We start from the raw sequence: 20,928 nt of genomic DNA, 5'->3' as shown, positions 1-20,928 counted from the left end.
AACACTTGTTCTGCCACCAGAAGTCACCGCTGCTTGGTGCATGTGTGGGGAACTGAACTCAGGACCCTCCCAACTCACCTCAAGCCTTTGCAAGCAACCTGGGTCTCCATGTCACACATGGCTACTGGACTCACTCTCTGGTTCAGTGCTCTCCTGCCTTCCCCCGGGAGTGTAACAGATTGAAAGAAGATGGTTCCAGCTATGAGAGTCCTATAATTATCAACTGCGGATTATTTTAATTAAAATGCTTTGCATCCTCAGCTCTTAATTTCTAAAATGATTATAAATGTTATTATTAAGGAAAAATCCTTGAAGTGAGATCCATAAATCTCCGTGCTGGGCTGAGATGACAGGGCTGGTGCGGCAGAGCCGGGCCTGCCTAGGGCTGGGATGGGGATGAGGGAGGGCGGCAAGGAGAGAGGAAATAGGAAGTCTGAGGGCCCGGAGAGATAGCACAGTGGTGTTTGCCTTGCAAGCAGCCAATCCAGGACCAAAGGTGGTTGGTTTGAATCCCGGTGTCCCATATGGTCCCCCGTGCCTGCCAGGAGCTATTTCTGAGCAGACAGCCAGGAGTAATTCCTGAGCAGCGCCGGGTGTGGGCCAAAAACCAAAAAAAAAAAAAAATAGGAAGTCTGAGAGGATGGTGGAGGAAAGGGAATGGAGGAAGAATGGATTCCATACACACCACTCCCACTACACCTGCTGGATCATGATGCTCTGGAGGATGGGAAATCAGACCCCTCTGAGTTTGGAACTTGCCTCTACTGTTTGCTGTGAGACATTGGGCAAATTAGGCAACCTCTCTGAATTCCAATTTTCTCCTCTAAAGCCCTTTTTATTTAGAAAATTTCTGGCCTAAAATATAAAAATACTTGCTTTCTGGGAGGGTTATTTTGAGACTTATTAATAATATACAAAAAGTACTTATGGTGTTGCCACATGTTTTGGTTAACTTCCCTTCCCTTAAGCCCTAACCCCAAGAAGTCACTGTTGCTTCATACTTCTATCCTCTGGGAATTAGAAACTCAGAATGTTAAAGGGGATTTATACTGACTTGCATGGTGGATCGAGGGTTAGTAAAGAGTTAGTGCCACAGGTTTTAGCATTTCTCCATCCTGGACAGCAGAAGGTAAGAGGCCAGCCCTGCAACTGGACATACAGAAGAATAAAGTTCAGCGGTTGGAGCGATGGCGCAAGTGGTAGGATGTCTGCCTTGCATGTGCTAACCTAGGACAGATTGCAGTTTGATTCCCCAGCATCTCATATGGTCCCCCAAGCCAGGAGCAATTTCTGAGTGCATAGCCAGGAGTATCACAGCCTGAGCATCACTGGGTGTGCCCCCCATAAAAAGAAGATGAAAGCTCAGAGAGTGAGGCATCTAAGCTAAGGTCCAACAAACTGCAAGCAACCACCTTGTGCATTTTAGCAGAGGTGAATGCCTGCCCTTTTTTTTTGTTTGTCTTTCTGGTGGTGCAAAAAGTGATTGCCTGAACCAGGAGCCAAGTTCTAGGTAGCATTGACCAGGCAGCTGACAAAGGGCATGCCAACAGACCCAAGGAGAAAGCCATGGCTGACCTGTAGCTCAGTACACCTGGCCTCTGCCCTGAGAATGCTTCTGCTAGCTCTGTAGGCACCGGGGTGGGTCCCATATCTCCCTGGATCCTGGTTCTCTCCTGGTGAAGAGGAATGATAATTGTTGCCTTCTGACCTCCTGTGCTGCTGGTGAGGATTGGATGAGATGATGGATCTGGAAGTGCTTTGTAAGCGGGAACTCGGGGAGCCCATGCAGGAGATTATTAACATTAATATTAATGAACTCACACACCGTTGGCTACTGGCCATAGACAAGACAGAAAGTTGGTTGTAGCCTGGGGAGCATATATTCATCCATACTTCTTCCAGGTTTGTAGGGTGGGAGCACAATAAGCAGAAATCATCCAAGGGGATCATTTTCTAATATTCAGGAGAAGCAAAATTTGAGGTGATGGGAAGGCCATGAAATGTAGAAGAGCTGGTCCTGGGTACAGCCAGCAGAGATGATGGGAGGGGCCTCAAGAATAACCCACTTTACTAGCAGGCACAGTGAGAACGTGCTTGATTTCTTTTTAGGGTGCAGAAACCCCCCAGGGTTGAACTGAGAGTCAAGTTCTCATAGAAAGCAGAGGAGCTTCCTTGCCTGTCTAAGTTTCCTGTCCCACCCTCAAAAAACAAGCCTGTTTTCTCTGTAAACTGGCAGGTTTAAGTGAAGAGGTTGAAACTGGCATGTTCAATAAACTCATGCCCCAGCAGCCTTTCCTGAATCTTTCTTTTGCCCTCCCCTTAAACATGAACACACACATATTCTCTCTCTTTCTTTCTCTCTCTCTTTCATTGCTTCTGTCTATGCAGCTGTGCAGAGCAGATCAGAGTCCTGAGCACTATGCATGCTTCCATTCATTCTTTCCTGCTCTCCTATGGCCAGGAAGGAGGCAGTAAATACTTAAACTGTGCTGGGCCCTGTGCCAGGTTCTGGGATGCAGAGTGAGTGAGACAATGAGTGGAACCCCATCCCTGCCATAAAGGCTCCCAGTGGCTGCAGAGACAGATGAGAGAAATGGAAACAGGTCATTAGGCTACCTACAGGCTTTGGAGCTGCGGGAACACTGGAACCTAAACAGGAGATTGGCAGCCAGATTTCCTGAAAGAAGTTGCTCTGGGCTGAGCCTGAAGGGAGTTTGCTCGTTGCTCTTGCTCCCCCATGACTGAACCCAAATGGAACCTTCTTGCTTTTGGTCTCCTGGAAGGAGACACAGGCCCAGAGGCTTAGAGCAGTGTTTTGTCTGGCCTACCTGAATCCTCACACAGCTCTGCTGCAGTGAGAGGGATGCCTTCCATGGCTTTTGTCTTGTGAAATTTGGGAGGTGAAGTTTTTTTTTTTGGGTTTTTGGGCCACACCCGGCGTTGCTCAGGGGTTACTCCTGGCTGTCTGCTCAGAAATAGCTCCTGGCAGGCACGAGGGATCATATGGGACACCGGGATTCGAACCAACCACCTTTGGTCCTTGCTTGCAAGGCAAACGCCGCTGTGCTATATCTCCAGGCCCAGGGAGGTGAAGTTTTGAGGCTGGGTTTCAACCTCAGCTCTACCTCAAATGAATTGTATACACTGTACTCCCCACCTGAAAGATGGGGCAGGTCATGAGGTGCAGATGAAGCCAGTGATGTTGGATCCAGGTGAGTTTGCCTGGGGCTGGACAGTAGAGGATGAGTGTATACAGATTCAAACCATTCAGGAGCAACTTCGGGAGATTATTCGGTTCAGTTGAGGTGAGAGTGGGATACTTATAATATGCTTCAGTCTACCAGGTTAGGGGACAGTAGGGTTGAGTTTTGTGTGTTTAGGGGTTTATGGGAAAACAGGATGTACACTCTGTGTTTAGCTAGAGGGAGGAATCTAAGAGGAGAGTAAACTCAGCTAAGACTGTCCTTCAGGCTTCTCCATGTACACATCTGCTGCTGGCAGTACTGTGTTTGTTTTGTCTAATTTGGAGGTCATGCCCAGTATTGCTCAGGAGTTACTCCTGGCTGGGTAGTTGTGGCCACTCCTGGCAGTGCTCAGGGAATTGTGTGGTGCAGGAGCCTGAACCCAGGTCTCATCAGGCAGAGCCTGCACTGTAGTTCTTGAGTCATCTTCCCAGTCCTATATGCATCCCTATATACCTGGCAGGACCAAGATTCTGGAAAGCAACTGAAAATCAGTTCAGTATTTGTTGATCATGTGGGCAACCCAACTCCCTAGTTCAAGAATGTGAAGACACAACTGCTTCTATCCTCAGCACCATTGACAGTTCCTGAGCATCAGCCTAAGTGACCCCTGAACACAGAGCCAGATGCAAGTCTCGTATTGCTTTAAAATGTGAGAATGGCAGAATAGGGGGGCATGCTCAGCATCTTGCTGTCTCTGGCACAAAAAGTCTTGTGCCTATGGGCCTAAACTGGCACTTACTGGCCATGTGCACATACACACATACTCAAGCTGAATATGGCCAGTGCTCACACGCCAGGATCACCTGGCTTCTGAGCCCAGGGTTTCTGGTATATCCCTCATTAGCCCCCAGACATGCAGACACTTGACTGCAGATAGAAAAATCATCTCCTTGCAGAGGGCACTGTGACAAGTGGGGTTTGCTGAGCTCTAGGACAGAGTGAGGGAGAGTTTATTGTGGCGTGCAGACTTGTCAAAGCTGCCAGCATCATATCTGGGCCCTGGAGGGGGAGATGGTGGTCTGCCTGCAGGGTGGGAAGGAGGGCATGTGTGAACCCAGGGGCAGGCTCGAGTGGCAGGACATGGAAATGGCTGAGTGTCAAGAGATGAAGTCAGGGCTACTCACCAAGGTCACTTCAGCCAAGTTTGTTCCATCATCTGATCTGATCATTTCTGGGGATCCAGAGCCCCCATAGTGCAGCTGGCATTGCAAGCCAGGTGGAGCTGTTGGTGATGTGCAGCATGGCTGATCTAGGCATAGAAGACAGGATGACCATACCTACTTCAGGATGGGTTCAGGAGCTTGGGGGCTAGGCTGGAAGTGGTGACAAGAGAAGAAGCAGCTGGTACAGCTCAAGGAAGGCTGATGTGGGCAAGTCTGTGGGGTGCAGAAAGGAGTATAGGAAGTTGGCAGGCATGGCAAGTGCTGAGTCACAGGGGCAAGAAATGAAGGAGGGTTCCTTGAGGGGGAAGAGGTATGCAGGTGTGAGGGGCAGCACACCAGGTACTTGGACTCCTGAATTTGCTCTATCTCTCTGGTTCTATGCAGAGAAAGGAGGTGAAGAGCACCTCAAGAAGTGGTCATGATGCTTCTGGTCACGGTGCTCGTCCCATTTCACAGATGAAAACACCAAGAGGAACTGCCATGTATGCTAGGATGGTGAGATGGGGATTCAGGGTGGATGTGAGTTACAGTGGCAGCTGGTGAGCTTTTATCCCTGACTCAACCTGCTGCTGGTTGCACTGGGGTCCCTCTTCCCACCTAGGGGCAGACACAGCCCCTCACTGCCAGGGAGCCAGAGCTCCTGGAGGGCTGAGTGCTCCTCCTACGCCTCTCACTTCTCAAGAGCCCTTGTTTGCAGCTGATCCCTTCTCAGCCTTTGATTTAGGGAGACTGGCAACAAGCTGTCCCAGCCACCAGCCATCAGCACTCAGAAGTGATAAAGTTCCTCCCCTCTGTCCCCTTGCTTTCCCATCCCACCTCCTCTTCTGGCTTCATTCTTAATACTTTTTTTAAAGCTGTTTTTAAAAAGTTCTGGGTGCTCAGGATGACTCTGATGAGTGGGGCTGAGGTGCAGATCTCGAGCTTGGGGTGGGGTGGGAGTGTCACAGTGATCTGGTGCAGAGAGAGATTAAACCCCTGGGTATGCAGGCCTCAGGGGCAAAGCTGGACATTCCCTGTCCTCACACAGCTTCTGTGCAGGGGAGATTAATTTCCCAGGATGGGAAGACAAAGCTTTGCTTTTGGTCAAGGAATAGTGTGTGTGTGTGTGTGTGTGTGTGTGTGTGTGTGTGTTTATGTGTGTGCATGAGTGCACATGCCTATGTATATGGGCAATTGTCCTGACTATTCTCAATCCAGAATGAAGTATCAGAAGTTTCTGGGCCCATTTCTCATCCTTGTCCCATGCTGAAAACATGAGTTTAGCTCTTCCTCTGCCTAATGGAGGCACCCACGGAGGGGCCTCCTTTCTTGTGGGATTCTTCCAGTGCTCCAGGAGGATCTAGTCTTTTTCTGCATCTAGGAGTCCCACTAATTTGTAAATTGAAACCCAGCAGCACATTAGCACAGTCCCACCCCTTGCTCCATGCATGACTCAGCTGTAAGCCTCCACCCTGGTCCTCCTTTTCTGAGTTTACACTGAAGCTTTCCAAGGAGGTTCCTAAGTTCCTCTCTTTCATAGTAGAGGGGTAGTGTGGGTAGAAGAGGATAGTGAGTGTGAGATGTTGGAGGGACCAGCATTGGAACCACATTCGCCTCATGGCCTCATATCTATCGCACTGGTGTGTGTGTGTGTGTGTGTGTGTGTGTGTGTGTGTGTGTGTGTGTGTGTGTGTGTGTGTATGTGTGTGTGTGTGTGTGTGTGTGTGTGTGTGTGTGTTCTCACCTGCCTCCATCTGCCCCTCATCTGCCCTGCCTGTCCTTCCCTAGGATCCCACAACCTCGTTTCCCCCTACCAGGCCTCCCTCTTCTTCTTCTTCCTGCTTCCTGCTTCCTGCTAAGGAAAGCCACCACCCAACCCCATTTTTTTCAAGCTGGATCTCAGCAGATGCTGGCTGCTGGTCCTGGGAGGAACATGGGGCATCCCTCTCACAGCTTTGCATTCCAAGCACTTCTCTGCAGCCTGCCCCCCCCCCCCGCTTGGCTCCTCCTAAGTGCTGATTGATGAATCTTTGAGTTGAACCTCGCTACTACCTCAGCATTTTCCTCTGAAGATAAATACAGGAACTCCAATCTTCTTAGCCTTTGCTAGGGCAAAAGCAGGGGCGGAGCATGTGGCAAACATGCAGACAATGCCAGTCATGTGTGCTGTTTGGTCCATGTGCACTGCTGGCATGGCAGGGATACCCTAGAAACCTGCAGTGAAGACATCACTGCATGAAGCAAGAGTCATGACTAGCTCCTGGCCCAGCCAGCCACCTGGGCTCTTATGCTCCTTCTTGCTTCATCCATACTGCCTGTGGCTGTTAATAACACCAACTGCTTGGCCTTAGCACTTGTACTACAACCCACGGAAGGGTAGACCTGGTTCTCTGAGGACTGAACTGGGTGTATCACCCCCAGGATATGTCCTACCAGCCCTTTGGCCACTGGCCTCCTGGCAGCCATCTTCCTCCTACTCACTTGCAGGGCCTCATTTGTCCTTCAGCTGACTTTCCCTTGACTGGGACACGTGTGTGAGCAGAGCATCTTCTGTGATCGACTTCCCACCACCTGCTCCTGCGTCTCCTGCCTTGCTGAAGCCTTAGACACATATGCAAAGGCCAATCTCTTCATTTGTGTTTGAGCACGGAACTGGGGATGGTGCCGAGAAAAGGGATTAGGCAGTGGGTGGAAGGCAACAGATGGCTTTATTGCTTTTACCTGTTGCTAATTTGTTAAGCAACAATTCCTCATTTGTGTCTAATAGTGCCCAGACCCCAAGACAGTGGGGTACTGAACACAGATGGCCCTGGGGTGATGGGGTGTGGCGAATGGTCAGCCAACCTGCTTGAGCATTAAATACCAGAATCCAGAGACTATTGGTTCATGCTCAGGCATTCTTCATCTAACTCAGGTCTATCTCTCCAGCTGGGTACTCAGGAATTTCAGAGCACAGACAACAGTAAGGAGGCACCTGCATTTGAGGCAGCAGGCCTGGCCCTGACATAATCTACTGTGTGACCTTGGATGGGTCACTTAGCCTCTCTGGGCCCCATATGCTTAGCTGGGAAGTGAGCACATTCACACCTGCCCTCTCCACTTTGAAGGGTGGTGTCTGGTGTGAACTGAGATAATGGATCGGAAAGTACTTTGACATGTTTAATGCTCTGTAATAGTGAAGCATTATTTGCTTATAGAGCAGTTAAGAGCTTGGATTCTGCAGGCAGCCAGGCCTGAATGGAATTCTGTCTGCATTTTAGAGCTGTGAGGACTTGGGCAGAAAATCTAAGCTCTCTGAGCCTTAGTTGCCTTTCCTGTGTGCTTCCCTTGTTCAGGGTTGCTGAAGTACCCAGAACAAGCCCAGCTCAGTCCTGTAAAAAATCAGTTGCCCCTCTCTCCCTTCAAGCTTACTGGCAGTATTTCCTATGATGCCATTTCCCTATGTCTTCTCCCCTGGTACCTTCTCTCCTTTATGTCACTCTCCTGGTGGATATCTGTTGGAGTTACTTCTTCCCATCAGCCTGCAGCAATGGCAACTGGGGGTGGTGACCCTTTCACAAAAATCCAGTCCATGAGCAGCCATGACCATGCAAAGGTTTCTCTTGGAGTGAAGAAAAACATGGCATGAACTGAAAACTTTTGCCAGCGAAAGAATCTGTCATTCCAATGACAACATCCTACTAAATGGGATAGAAAGCATGCCCATCATCCATCTGACAGGGGCTAAGACACACTATTAGATGTAATGTATCGATTCCAGCCATACTATGATATATGGCAAGGGGCTTTTTATAGCCGAGATCTATAAAGCACTCACAAAAACTCAACAAGAAAACAAACAACCCCAACAACCATGGGGAGAAGGGCTAAACAGACACTGCTTCAAAGAAAACGTATCAATGGCCAACAGGCATATGGAATATCACTCAGCATTATCACTCTCAGGGAAATGCAAATCCAAAAATCCAGGCAGTCTCTGCCCTCATAGGCAAGAATGGCCTTTCTCAAAAAGGCTGGACCTTCTCATTTGGTAGGGTTGCAGAGAGCTAGAATCCTTCATCCACTGTTGGTGGACAAGTACATGAGTACAACCACAATGGAAAATGAGATGAAGACTTTTGAACATGTGAAAGACAGAACCTCCCTAGGATCTAGCAATTCTCATCCTAGACATCTTTTCTAAGAACAAAAAGCACTGATTCAAAAAGATGTTTGCACAGTTCTGTTCTTTGCAGTGCTATTAACAATACTCCAGATCTGGAAACAACTCAAATGCCCAATAGCAAATGAGCGGATAAAGAAACTGCAATCAAAGTACATCATGGAATACTACTCAGTTCAAAGAAGATATCTTGCAGCATGCTGCAACATGGATGGAATGAGAGGGTGTCATGATAAGCAAAGTGAGTCAGAGGAGAAGAACCAATCCTAGATATCTCATATAGATAAGGAACAGAAAGAAACAAAGCAAGGAAACAGACAAATTCATCTTGGATTTTGACTCCTGAACTGAATGAAGGTTCCAGAAGAGAGGAGAATGTGGGAACTGCTGGTTAGGGGATAGATGGTGTCTAATGATTAGGGTAGAAGGATAGATGCTCTTGCGGGGTGGGCAAGGTGTGGGACCACATTTCAAGAGGTTTAACTCATCCTTCTAGAACATAGAGTTATAAACTAGTGTTACTGCAAGAAAATGAATGGGAAAATAAAAAATAAATGGCTCCACATTTTGCAACAAAAACGAAGCAGAAAAGAGAGCTCCAATGTCTGCTACAGCTCGCTGCCTCTTCAGAGTCTTGTGGCAGCAGGAGGGCACTCGCTTCCTATTCCATGTTGTCTCCACTACACACTTGCTCTGTGATCAGCTGTGGGACCCTTCACCCTCAGAAGTGTGTGTCTTGGAGGACACACAAGCAGGGCCAGCTCTCTAGTCACAATGAGGATTCTGTGCCACTTGGAGATCAAATGCCCTGCTCAGAACTGATTAATCACAGGTCTAATCCTGGGTGTCCTGAGTGTGAGGACATGGAACACTGGCTTCCTGCAGAATCTCTGCAAATGGAAACCCAGGGGGTTGTTGGGAAAGTGCTTTTCCAGAAACTTGTTCAAGGGGTTACTACTGTCAACACTCAGGCTCTCTTCTTGGTTCTTGAACTTCTCTCAGGGACCTGTGCAATTACTAGAAGAGCTAAGATGACATAGAGCATGGAAGGTGGCAGAATGTTCTCTCTAGTCAAACAGTGAGGAGGTAGAGCCAGAATTCGGGGACAGGATTTGCTGGGGCTGTGGTAGGAATGGGCTTCTTTCTCCTGGAAGGTTCTGGGGGTAAGGAGAGGTGAGATGAAAAATAAGGGAGGTAGGAGGGAGGAGAAGGTGTTCACTATGATCACTTACTCCTAATACTCAACAAAACATTTATTGGGATCAATAGAAAAATGTACTTTTTATGAACCAATTTCTCTGAGGAAAGGTGAGCTAGAGCTTAGGCATGCTGGTTATAGATAAAGTTCCTTGAACTACACTTGGAGTGAGACTGTCCAACTTCTGCCTTCTTTTGTTATAAAGAGGGGTGTGAGCAGAGAGTGCTGATAAAAATGCTAACTTAAACCCAAATGCCCAAGAACAGACAACTGGATAAAGAAACTATGGTGCAAATTCACAATGGAATTGTTTATTTAGCCTAAATTAGTCTATTTAGCCATAAGAAAAGATAAGATCATGCAATTCGCGGCTACATGGATAGATCTGGGTAATATGGAAGTGAGAGCAACTGATACAGAATGGTCAGATAAATAGTGAGAGATCATACCCCACACTGTCTTACATGTAGGATATAAAGAAACATAGTAGGGGAGTACAGGAATAATTGATGTCAAAGATAATTGATTGTCAAAGACAATAGAAATGAAGAGTAGGAGCCCTGATCATTAATTGGAAGTTTGCCACCTGGGGAGAAGGAAAAGGACAGGAAGAAACCTTAAAGTGGCATATATGTTACCTTATCAGTAACGTTATTGTATCCCACAGAGTCTAAAAGAACAGGAAAAAATTAAATGGTTCCAGTCGTAGAGACATGCAGGGAATTTGGAGAGAAACAGGGAACATTGGTGGAGAGAAGTAACCACTGCTAAAAAAACTGGTATAGGAACATTGTATACCTAAATCTCAACCATAAATAAATTACAGTGACTAAATAAAAAACTAAAAATTATTTTTAAGAAAGCCTTACCTTCCTTTCTCTTCCACCTCCACCCCTTTGCCTTATTTCCCCTTCCTCTCCTGTTGAATCTGATTCTCTCTACATACGTCCATACTGGCCTGTGTTTCTCCACCAGAGGGGGAAGAATAGCCCTGGCCAGGGACTCTCCCCTTGTTTGTCTGCTAATTTCCCTACTCATATATGGCCTTGCACCGAAAGAGGCAGATCTGCTGGGATGTGGATGTGGGATTCTTAGGGCACCAGGGCTGAGCGGAAGCCTTGTCTCTGTGCAGTGGGTAGGTTGGTCTCAGGACTTGACACAGCCCAGCTGTGCTCTGGACGTCCGTTGTAAGCACGGTGCCCAGCAGGGGGCGCAGGGGTGTGTGATCGCGCCCTCCAGCAGCCTCTGGAACATCCCAGCCAGATGCAGCCTCTTAAGGAACTGGGATGCAAAATAAATCCAGGTCCAACAGCGTAGCCACCTGAACCAGCTGAACCCGCAGGCCAAATCACCCTTTCCCATTCTGCTTTTGCCCTTTCTGCCTGCCCCTCTGATCTAATTTATTCTGCACAGTCTGCACAGCACCCCTGTCCCCCCAAAGTCAGAGAGAGAAGTTGACACCTACTTCACCTGCAGGCCCTTCCATGAGGGTCTGATACCCCACACTGTCTAGGAGGCTGGTGCCGGTGGGGATATGGTTGCTTGGTACTTGAATCACAGTGGGCTGCTACTACCAGCTCCCATGCTGGCCCTACCTCCGCTCTGGAGCTGCCTTTTCTCTGTCCCGCTGGTAACCACACAGGGTGCTATCTTTGCTGATTCAGAAACCCACCCTTGGAGGCACAGGTCTCCGTGTGCTTCACACCCTCTTCCACGGCTTTAAGAGAGCATGACCACTGGAAGTTAGGGCTGCACAGCAGGAGGAAAGGTCTCCAGGAGGAGGGCCCAGAGTGTCCCCGTCTGAGCCCCTGGCCACAGAGCAGCCTGAACTTTCATTCCAACTGACCATGATGCAGGAGGGTGCAGCTGTCTTGGGGGAACCAAGCACCAGTTGCTAAGAATATGAAACCGGTTCTTACCAGAACCCAATGGAGGAGACTAGGTGAGCAACGAGAGAAAATTAACTGCTGACAGCTTATGTAGATCCACCCGGAGGGGACTTATTTGTTGTCAGAAGGACAACAAGAGAAAAAGAAGAGAAAATAAAGAAGTGATCTCACAAGTAGGGGGGGAAAAAAAAAAAACCCTGAGAAGAATGGGACTCTCCAGTTCAGCTCAGGTTGCTAAAAAACCCCCACCCCACAGATGGCTGGAGGCGAGGGGCTGTGCTGATGGCAGAAATCACTCTATCTTGGATTCAGGCAGCCCCGAGTTTCCTGCCAAAGTTTTCGTCAGCTGGTAGAGAAGTGAGAAAAACATGAGAGAAATTTTTGTGAAGCGAAAAGTATGCACTTTCCATCCGTTTCCCTTTTGTTGGGAGGGAGGGTTTCTCTCTCCCATTTTGTCATTAGAGGGTCTATGCTTCAGAGCATAGAGGCCTTAGACTAGCGCTGGATTCTGGACCAGTCGCAGAAGTCAGAGGGACCACTGTGTAAATCCTCCCATCTTCTCTTTTATCATTTTGCTGAATGGCACGATCCTAAAAGTCTTAGAGTTGTACATTGTCAGTTACTGTTTCTATCCTCCGCCTTCTCCATCTCAGGACAATTTTTTCTTCCTGCTTAGTAGTCACTGACATTCTCGTACCTTTTTCTGGGCTTAAATCAAATCACTTTTCCTCCCATTGCTCTACAGGGAACAGGTATCTGCCACATACCCTATAATATGGAAAAGGAGATAAATCTTTTGCAAGATTGTGTTTTTCTGTTTTTCTGTGTCTGAAGCCAGAACTGGATACACTAAGCATTCAGTCCCACAAAAAGTGTCTAGCAGTCCCCCTCATTAGCAGATATGGATGGAGGTGGGGCAGGGGAAGAAACAGGTAGTGAGTCCTTCTTGCACCATGAAGAGGCTGAAGAGAGAAAAAAAACACAGATCAAAGAGGTTCTTTGGATTGAGTCCTAGAACAGTGGATAGGGTGCTTTTCTTGCACCTGGCCAACCTGGGTTTGATCTCTAGCACAACATATGCCCTCCCCCAGCCCTGCCAGGAGCAATCCCTGAGCACAGAAACAATAGTAAACCCTGAGCATCACTGAGTATGACCCAAAAACAAAAGCAAAATCAAAATAACCAAAAAGGCTGTCAGGTGCCTGGGTCTGGAAGTTAATGCAAAGAAGTAAGTTCAAAGGAAAAGGCAGGAGAATAAATACCTGTGTATTAAGAAGAAAGCTAGGGGCCGGAGAAATAGCATGGAGGTAAGGAATTTGCCTTGCATGCAGAAGGTCAGTGGTTCGAATCCCGGCATCCCAGATGGTCCCCCAAACCTGCCAGGGGCGATTTCTGAGAGTAGAGTAACCCCTGAACACTGCCGGGTGTGATCCCAAAACAAAAACAAAAAACAAAGAAGAAAGCTGGATACTAAGAACATCTCAGAGAGGGTGCAACTGAAGACCAGAAGCAAGGATTTACCAACCACCATCCTGTTAGTTTTGGTGGAGTGGGAGTTCTGAGCTTTCCATGCTGGTGTAAGGTAATGAGCATGGAAAAGGCTGATAAGACCCCTAATGGAGGAGCACATTAGATGCCCTGCTATGGGAGACCACTCAGGAGCCAGCAACAAAGGAAATACTTGCAGCCTGACATAACCCCAAGAGTCCATTTATTTCATTCATTTGAGAGGACTTTTACTTCTACATCTCTTTTCATGCATACTTTTCCCAAGTCCTGCCACAAAAGTCCCCCAAAAGGGAGGAACCCTTCTCATGTAAGAGATCAGATTCTGGACTCCCTGGGACCTTCCAAAATGGACAATGAACCCGTTGGTCCAATGAGTGTCTGTCCTCAAAGATATACTAGCCAGGATCCTCTTCCTGGTTCCCTCTGAAGATAGATGGCAAAGGAAGCCCTAGAGGTACAGACTGGACCCCCCAAATGGGTAGGTCCATGAGCTCGATCCTTTCTAATTAAGGAAAGGAGTTAGAAGGTGGGTCAGGTCTGCTCCACCTGTCATGGGTCTGGCTGAGTCCTGGCTCAGGCATGAATAAAAGGGATTTTTGAATCCCACATTACTCACTGCTTGAGTCTCCTTGCAGCTCTGACAATTATAAACTCTTTTCCCAGATGTTTCAGAGCTGATCTGCACTTCTCAAGCCCCATTTCCAGGTGTCTGTGTTAACAGCGTCATGCTTTGGGTCTTCTGGCTTGAAGCCTCTGTGTCTTTCATTACTTTAATCTGTGACCTAACTTCCATCTCCAGTGCCCAGTACCCACCTACTTCCCTCCTGTCTCATCCTGGGTTGGACCACTATCATTTTGAGGTGTGGGTCTCTGGGGAGCTTCTTGATTGCCCTCTCAGCTTTTCTGCTGCCCCCACACAAGGGATGCCCATAACAGACGGTCAGAGCATGTCACTAATGGGCTCCAAATGCTTCCCCACCTCTGAGTGATTGTCAGGCCTCTTTTCTTGCTGGTGCCTTTTTTCAGAAAAACTCTTCTCAATTCCCTAGAATGAGTGATCTTTGCCACCCATTCTTTATCCAGAGCATCTTCCCTATGACCTTCTCTAATATCTCAACTCTGACCTCTTATCTCTTCCTTTTATGTCTTAAGCCTTTCTCCCTGGGAATTTTCTTCACCTAATCATTCATCTACTTGATCATCTTGGGTATTGTCTATTTTCTTCAATCAGAATGTAAGTGCCATGAAGAATTGCATTGATTTTGTTTACTGCTTCTTAGAATAGTTGTGAACTAGTAAAGACCTTGTACATTTGGTTGGGAAAGGGTTTTGCCAGGAGGGGAATTTGGACCACAAGGTACAGTGTTCAGGGTTTACTCCTGGCTCTTCACCTAGGTGTCATTTCTGGTGGGTCTCAGGGGACCATATGCAGATTCAGGGATGAAACCCAGGTCAGCAGGGTGCAAGGCAGGTGGTTCATCTGCTGTACTGTCTCTTTGGCTCCACATACATGCTTGTCAGAAAAAAGTGAATGAGTGAAGCACATGAACAGATGCTGACATCATTCATCACCAAGGAAATGCAAATCAAAACCACACAAATATGTTGCTTCATATTGCTGGAATGATTATCATAAGAGTCGTAAGGATGGGTGAGGAGACAGCCACACAGGAGCCAACCACTGACTGCTGGTAAGAAGAGGAAATGAAACAGCCAATCTGCAAAGAAACCGGGCAAGTTATTTCATCTGTTAAACATACATACACCTTAAATTCCTGCAATTTCACTCTTAGACACCTGTCTACCCAAGAGAAGAGGAAAAATATGTTTGATCAAAGACCTGCATGCAGATATTCCCAGTGGTGTGATTCATCATCACCTGAGCAGTTTCTATGCAAGTACCTGATTCTGCAGAAGGGGCCAAGCGCACACCATGCCCTGCTCAGCCAGCAAAGAAGCAGGGTGCCAGCACATGCTCCAACAATGGGAACCCCCAAGCCCTCAGCACAGTCTTTATACCAGTCCCCAGATGAAACAAAAGCCCAGCAACTGCCTGAGGTCAGTTAAACCAAATGCTCAGAAAAGGCAAATCTGGAGACAGAGAGTAGGAAAGTTGTTGGTTGCCTGGCAGGAGGATAAGGGAGGGGAAATGGACTCTAACAGAATAAAGGATTTTCTTAGGGGTAACAGAAATGTGGCTTGTAGGTGAAAAGTGCCTAAGTCATGTTGATAGCTTTGTTAGGAATTTTGGAATGAAAAGGTTAAACACTTGAAATAAGTAAATAATGGGGCTGGAGAGATAGCATGGATATAAGGCGTTTGCCTTGCATGCAGAAGGACGGTGGTTCAAATCTCGGCATCCCATATGGTCCCCTGAGCCTGCCAGGAGTGATTTCTGAGCGTGGAGCCAGGAGTGACCCCTGAGCGCTGCCGTGTGTGACCCAAAAACAAATAAAAACAAACAAAAAACAAGACAAAACAAGAAATGAGTGAATAACAGTACATAAATTGTACCCCCATAAGTTTTTCTTCTGGTTTTGAGGCCACACCCAGTTCAGGCTGACTTCTGGCTTTGCATTCAGGGATCTCTCCTGGCAGACTCAGGGATCAAAGTCAGAGATACCGGGGATCAAACCCTGGTTAGCTGCATACAACACAAACACCTTACCTGCTGCACTAACTCTTTGATTATCTCAATTTTTTAAGGGAAGGAATGGATGATTCTTTCTTGGGCATAGCTCCCAAGCCAGGACACCTCAGGGGTGTCAAGCAGAAACAGGCAGGACCCAGAGCTTTCTAGTTCATTCCATCTGACCACCAACTAAGAGAAGACGTGCTCTGTGCAGAGAGCAGATGCAAAATGGGACCTTTCAGAGTCTCCCAGTTCATAGCTCCTGAGTCTTACCCAGGAACCCTCCAGCTGGAACCAAAGTCTCCTCAGAAAAGGCCAGAGCTGCAGGGGAGTGTAGGGGGTGGAAGAGGTTCTGAAGGGAAGGTCTGGAGTCAGCAAAGGCTTGGGAGAAACAGAAGGGCAGCCAAGGGAAGAAATAAAAGCTGTAGCATCTTGGGGCGGCCAAAAGGAATAGGAAGGGCGTTTTACAAATATATCAGGGGGAAAGAGACACTTGAGAGCCTCCCGGCCCATTAATAAATGAGAAGGGAAATAAAATTAATGATGATGATAAAAATGGCTGAGCTGTTGAAGTGCTTTGTAAAATTGGTCTTTAACAAGGAAAAGAAAAAAAAATCCCAAGAATGGACAATTAGAAAGAGAGCGGAGCCTGCCCATATAGTTGATGGAAGGTAGGAAAGAGAATACTTAGAAAGATTGGATGATGCCAACCCCATCCAAGTTACCCCAGCCGGATATGGGCCTCGGAATCTGCAGGGAATTAGCTGATGAAATTATTAAACCCTTGGCAGGTGTTATAATTATATATATGTTATACATTTCTATGGAATAGCTTTTTTATTGAGGAGAGAGACAATGAAGAAGACTCTAGAGATTGGAGGCAAGGGGGTAGAGAAAGGCCGATAGCCCACCATCTCACTAGGTGGGCTGAAGAGCACCCAAATGAACCAGGCTTTCCCCTCAGCCTCTACATACTCTGTGGCTACCATCAGCCCATTTTATAAACAAGGACTCTCAAGTTCAGAGGCCTTTGGAGACTCCGGGTCCCCTCAAATCCACAGCAGCAATGGTAGAATTTTTACCAATAGGGACTTCCCCATCCCATCGCTGACCCTCAGGCCCCACAAAGCCCAAGATTCCCTGAGAGTATCCTTGATGCTCCAGCTCTGGCAGCTTCACATGTGAAGAGGATTTGGGACCTCACAGGTCATGGTGAGAAACAAGTAGATAAGTCAGGAATGATGGGCCTGGCCCAGAGCCTCTGAAGGGTCCTGGTTTCATAAGTTCTTAAGGACCTGAGTCCTTTCCCAGCCACAGATACCCAAGGCCTGATCATGGGTAGGACTATGCCCAGATCACCCCACAGGGTGGGACATACCCAAGCCTGCTCACTTGGGGGACCTAGGGGCCACTTTAGTACCTTCTGAGGGTGAGTGGGACCTGCCCCATCACTAACCAGAGCCTCTGTACCTGACTTGGTTCATGGCTTTGGCTACACACACACACACACACACACACACACACACACACACACACACACACACACACACACACACACACCAGAGCAGCTCATACCCAGGTGTCTGCAACCTTTCCTCTCCTGCCTCCTGCCATCCATGAAGCCATCAGAGAATAGGGTAGGGTGAAGAAGAAACGCCTCATCTGCATCTTACCTGTCTGTGGGGGCTGCTCTCCAAGGTCCTGGAAACTACCCTGTGCTTGGTGAACATTGCCCCTCAAAACCTTGATCTTTATTTGGGAACATTGCCCTGCCTCTTGATTATGATGTTCCAAGGATACTGACAGCATGAGAAAAGCAGCAAGAGCCTGAAGTCTTGTTGGGTCACCCCCTTACTTGAGGCGCGCGCGCGAGAGAGAGAGAGAGAGAGAGAGAGAGAGAGAGAGAGAGAGAGAGAGAGAGAGAGAGAGAGAGACAGAGAGAGAGACAGAGAGAGAGAGACAGAGAGAGAGACAGAGAGACAGAGACAGAGACAGAGAGACAGAGACAGAGAGACAGAGAGAGACAGAGAGACAGAGAGACAGAGAGAATGTGTGTTCCCACCATACCCCAGTCTTTCTGGGAGAAGCTGAATTGCCCAGCTGAGCCTAGGCTAGCTGCAATTCAGTCCTAGACAGTGAAGAACACTTGGTGCTGCTCCCAGGGGTGCTTCCAGCACCCAGATCTGAGAGCATCCACACCCTATGACCAGGAGCACATCGGCTGCTCTAAGTCTATGCACCGTCTTCAGGAGACAGGCAGAGCCCAGAGAGCACTGCAGGTTTAAAACTTGGTTCTGCCTAGGGACCCAGTCACCAGCAGGGGTGAGCCCTGAGCACAGAGGCTGGAGTAGTTGCTGAGCACAGCTGGGTGTGGTGGTTAAAAAATCAAAAACCCTGAAAATAAAATAAAAATAAAGACATAGCATCAAAAACTCTCCAAGGGATCCCTGCTCAAAGCAGGCATGTGGGTGCTGAAGCCTGGGGTCAGGCCCCTAGGAGAGGAAAGGAAAAAAGAAAATGATAGTCACTAAGTGGGAGGGAGGAACCTAAATATTACCTAGGGGAAGGAAGTGAAGGGAAGGGGCAGGAGTTTCAGGGGAGGGAGAAGAGATGCAGGGAGTAAAGGGGAGAGGAGACCATGGATGAGAAGGGGGAAGCTAAAGCCTCTTCTCTGACCAGCCCTGGAGCCAGCCCCTGTCTCTCTGTTTACTCTAGCAGGAAGAAGCAGGCCGCTTACACCCCTCTGCCATGCTCCAGTCTTCCAGGGATGTTTGTATGGCTCCAGTCAGCAGTGAAACCATTTATGACCCCAGGATGCAATCCAGGAAGACTCCGTGAAATGACAAGTGGCACACAAGACACGCTACAACTCAGGGAAACTCGGAGTGAAGCTGACTTGGGTCAGTCAGTAGATGCAACATGGAACCAGGTGCAGAGGTAATTAGGCATCGCACCTGCTCCCCATCAGGCTGGGGCCTTGGGGCCAGCAGAGACCAGTGCCTGGAGTGTAGGCACAGCCATCTCCCAGTGAGCCAGACTCCTTCTGCAGTGCACACCTTGCCCCTCTGTGTCACTTCCTCTGCCCTCTCTGAGGGCCCCTCACTAGGGGCAGCAGAGAAGATATTTCCTGGGGCTCTGGTGACTCTAAGCTCCCCCTTTCCTGCACTTGCACTCTGTCCCCCGTGCCAGCCCAGCCTAAGTGTGTGTGATTTCAGACTTAATCTGTCTGTACTGATTAAATATTGACGGCTGCTGAATATTCATGGCATCTCAGTGAAGGCTGAAGACTCCGGCCCAACTGGCTGCAGCTCTGAGGCCAGTGAGGGCTGCTCAAGCAGTCTCTGCTACCTCCTCTCAGGCTCCACTGCTGCTCCTACTGTGCCTCACCCCATAGTGGTCTCAGGATTCACCTCCCACAGCAGCCCTGAGGTCCCCACATTGCTGCATTTGGAGGAACGAGAAACCCATGCAACTCTGTGCTGCAGAAATGTCTGGTCCAGGCATGCACCAAAGGGAGACTGAGATGGAGAACTGGCCGTGTCTCTCTAGCTGCAGGTTTGAGCTGGAGAGAGCTGCCCCAGTTGCAGCCTCTGTTCCCTCAGCCCTTCTGTGTGGTAGATTGCCCTGCCCAAGGGCACTTAAGATCCTGAGGGACATAGAGGGGTTTCCAGGAGGTGAGGTATCCCAAGAGGAGTCCTGGGGACAGACCCAGGGCCAGGGCAGGGAGACAGTCAGCACTGGATATGGAAGCTGATTTCTGACTGGAAACAGCCAAGTGAGTCTGAGAGGTGGGTGAGACCTGGAATTCCCAGAGATGAACCTGGTCCATGCTGGGACAGTCAGGAGGCTTCTGTCGGGCCACCCTGTGGGCTGTGAATGATGTTATAAATATCTAAATGATCCTGGATAGTAAAAGGTCCCTCCACCCTGCCTGTCCTACAGGGAAAGAAGGGCTCATGTTGGGGGTGGCAGCCATTCAGGAGGCTGGGGTCCAGGGCAGCAGGCTGCAGAGGGCAAGGAGGCCAGCCCTGCAGGAGCCTAGCCAGATGCTTGTCATGTCTCTGCGCTCTCTCTCTCTCTCTCCCTCCCTTCCTCTCTCACTTTCTCTCTCTCTCCCTCCCTCCCTCTCTCTCCCTCCCTCCCTCTCTCTCCCTCCCTCCCTCCCTCTCTCTCCATCCCTCCCTCCCTCTCTCTCCCTCCCTCCCTCTCTCTCTCCCTCCCTCCCTCCCTCTCTCTCTCCCTCCCTCCCTCACTCACTCTCTCTCCCTCCCTCTCTCTCTCTCTCTCTCTCTCTTTCTCTCTCTCTCCTTCCAAATGCCTAAAACCCTGCCACCCTTTTGAGGTCCTGAGCTCCCCCTGGGAGGAGGGTCCAAGGCCCACTATCTGGGACGCTGGGAGGCAATTGAAAAACACGTCTGAGTTGGGAAGATTTACCAGAAATGTGTATCTGGGCATAAGAATATTGGTTGCATTTAAAATCTTGAGCAGGGCAATGAGATTCCCTGGGGGGGGGAGAGAGAGAGAGAGAGGAGGGAGGGAGAGGGAGAGAGGGAGGGGGAGAGAGAGGGAGGGAGAGGGAGAGAGGGAGGGAGGGAGGGAAGAGAGGGAGGGAGGGAGGGAGGGAGGGAGGGGAGAGAGGGAGGGAGAGGGAGGGAGGGAGGAGAGAAAGGGAGAGAGATGGGGGAGAGGGAGATGAGAGAGGGAAGAGGGAGATGAGAAAGAGAGGGAGGGAGGGAGGGAAGAAAACAGGACTCTGCCACCACAGACCCAGACCCAGGCTTCGGGACTGGGTTCATGGGTTTGTGGCTCCAACTCTGTGCTTTAGGCAGATCTTTTGTGCCCTCTCGTGGTGATCAGCGGAATCGCACCCCTTGGAATCTCCCCGGAAGAGTCTGAGCTCTTTCTGGGTTTTCTTTGGAGTCATTTCACTCCGGCACCCCAGAGGCAGTTTGGTTCTACTATGGACGAGACACTGATCAGTGGACAAGGGAGTAGAGTGATCTCTGGGAACAGACCACATTCTGGAAGAAAACACAAGCACAAACAGAAGAGTGATGATTCTAGGCTGGGAGGGGTGAGTGGAGAAACATTGTTTTAGGTGTCACTTTTTGGTAGGGGAGATGGGGAGAGGTCAAGGATTCTCAGGCTTAC

This window comes from Suncus etruscus, chromosome 1, assembly GCF_024139225.1.
Source record: "Suncus etruscus isolate mSunEtr1 chromosome 1, mSunEtr1.pri.cur, whole genome shotgun sequence".
NCBI classification, from domain to species: Eukaryota; Metazoa; Chordata; class Mammalia; order Eulipotyphla; family Soricidae; genus Suncus; species Suncus etruscus.
This window is presented reverse-complemented; position numbering follows the sequence as displayed.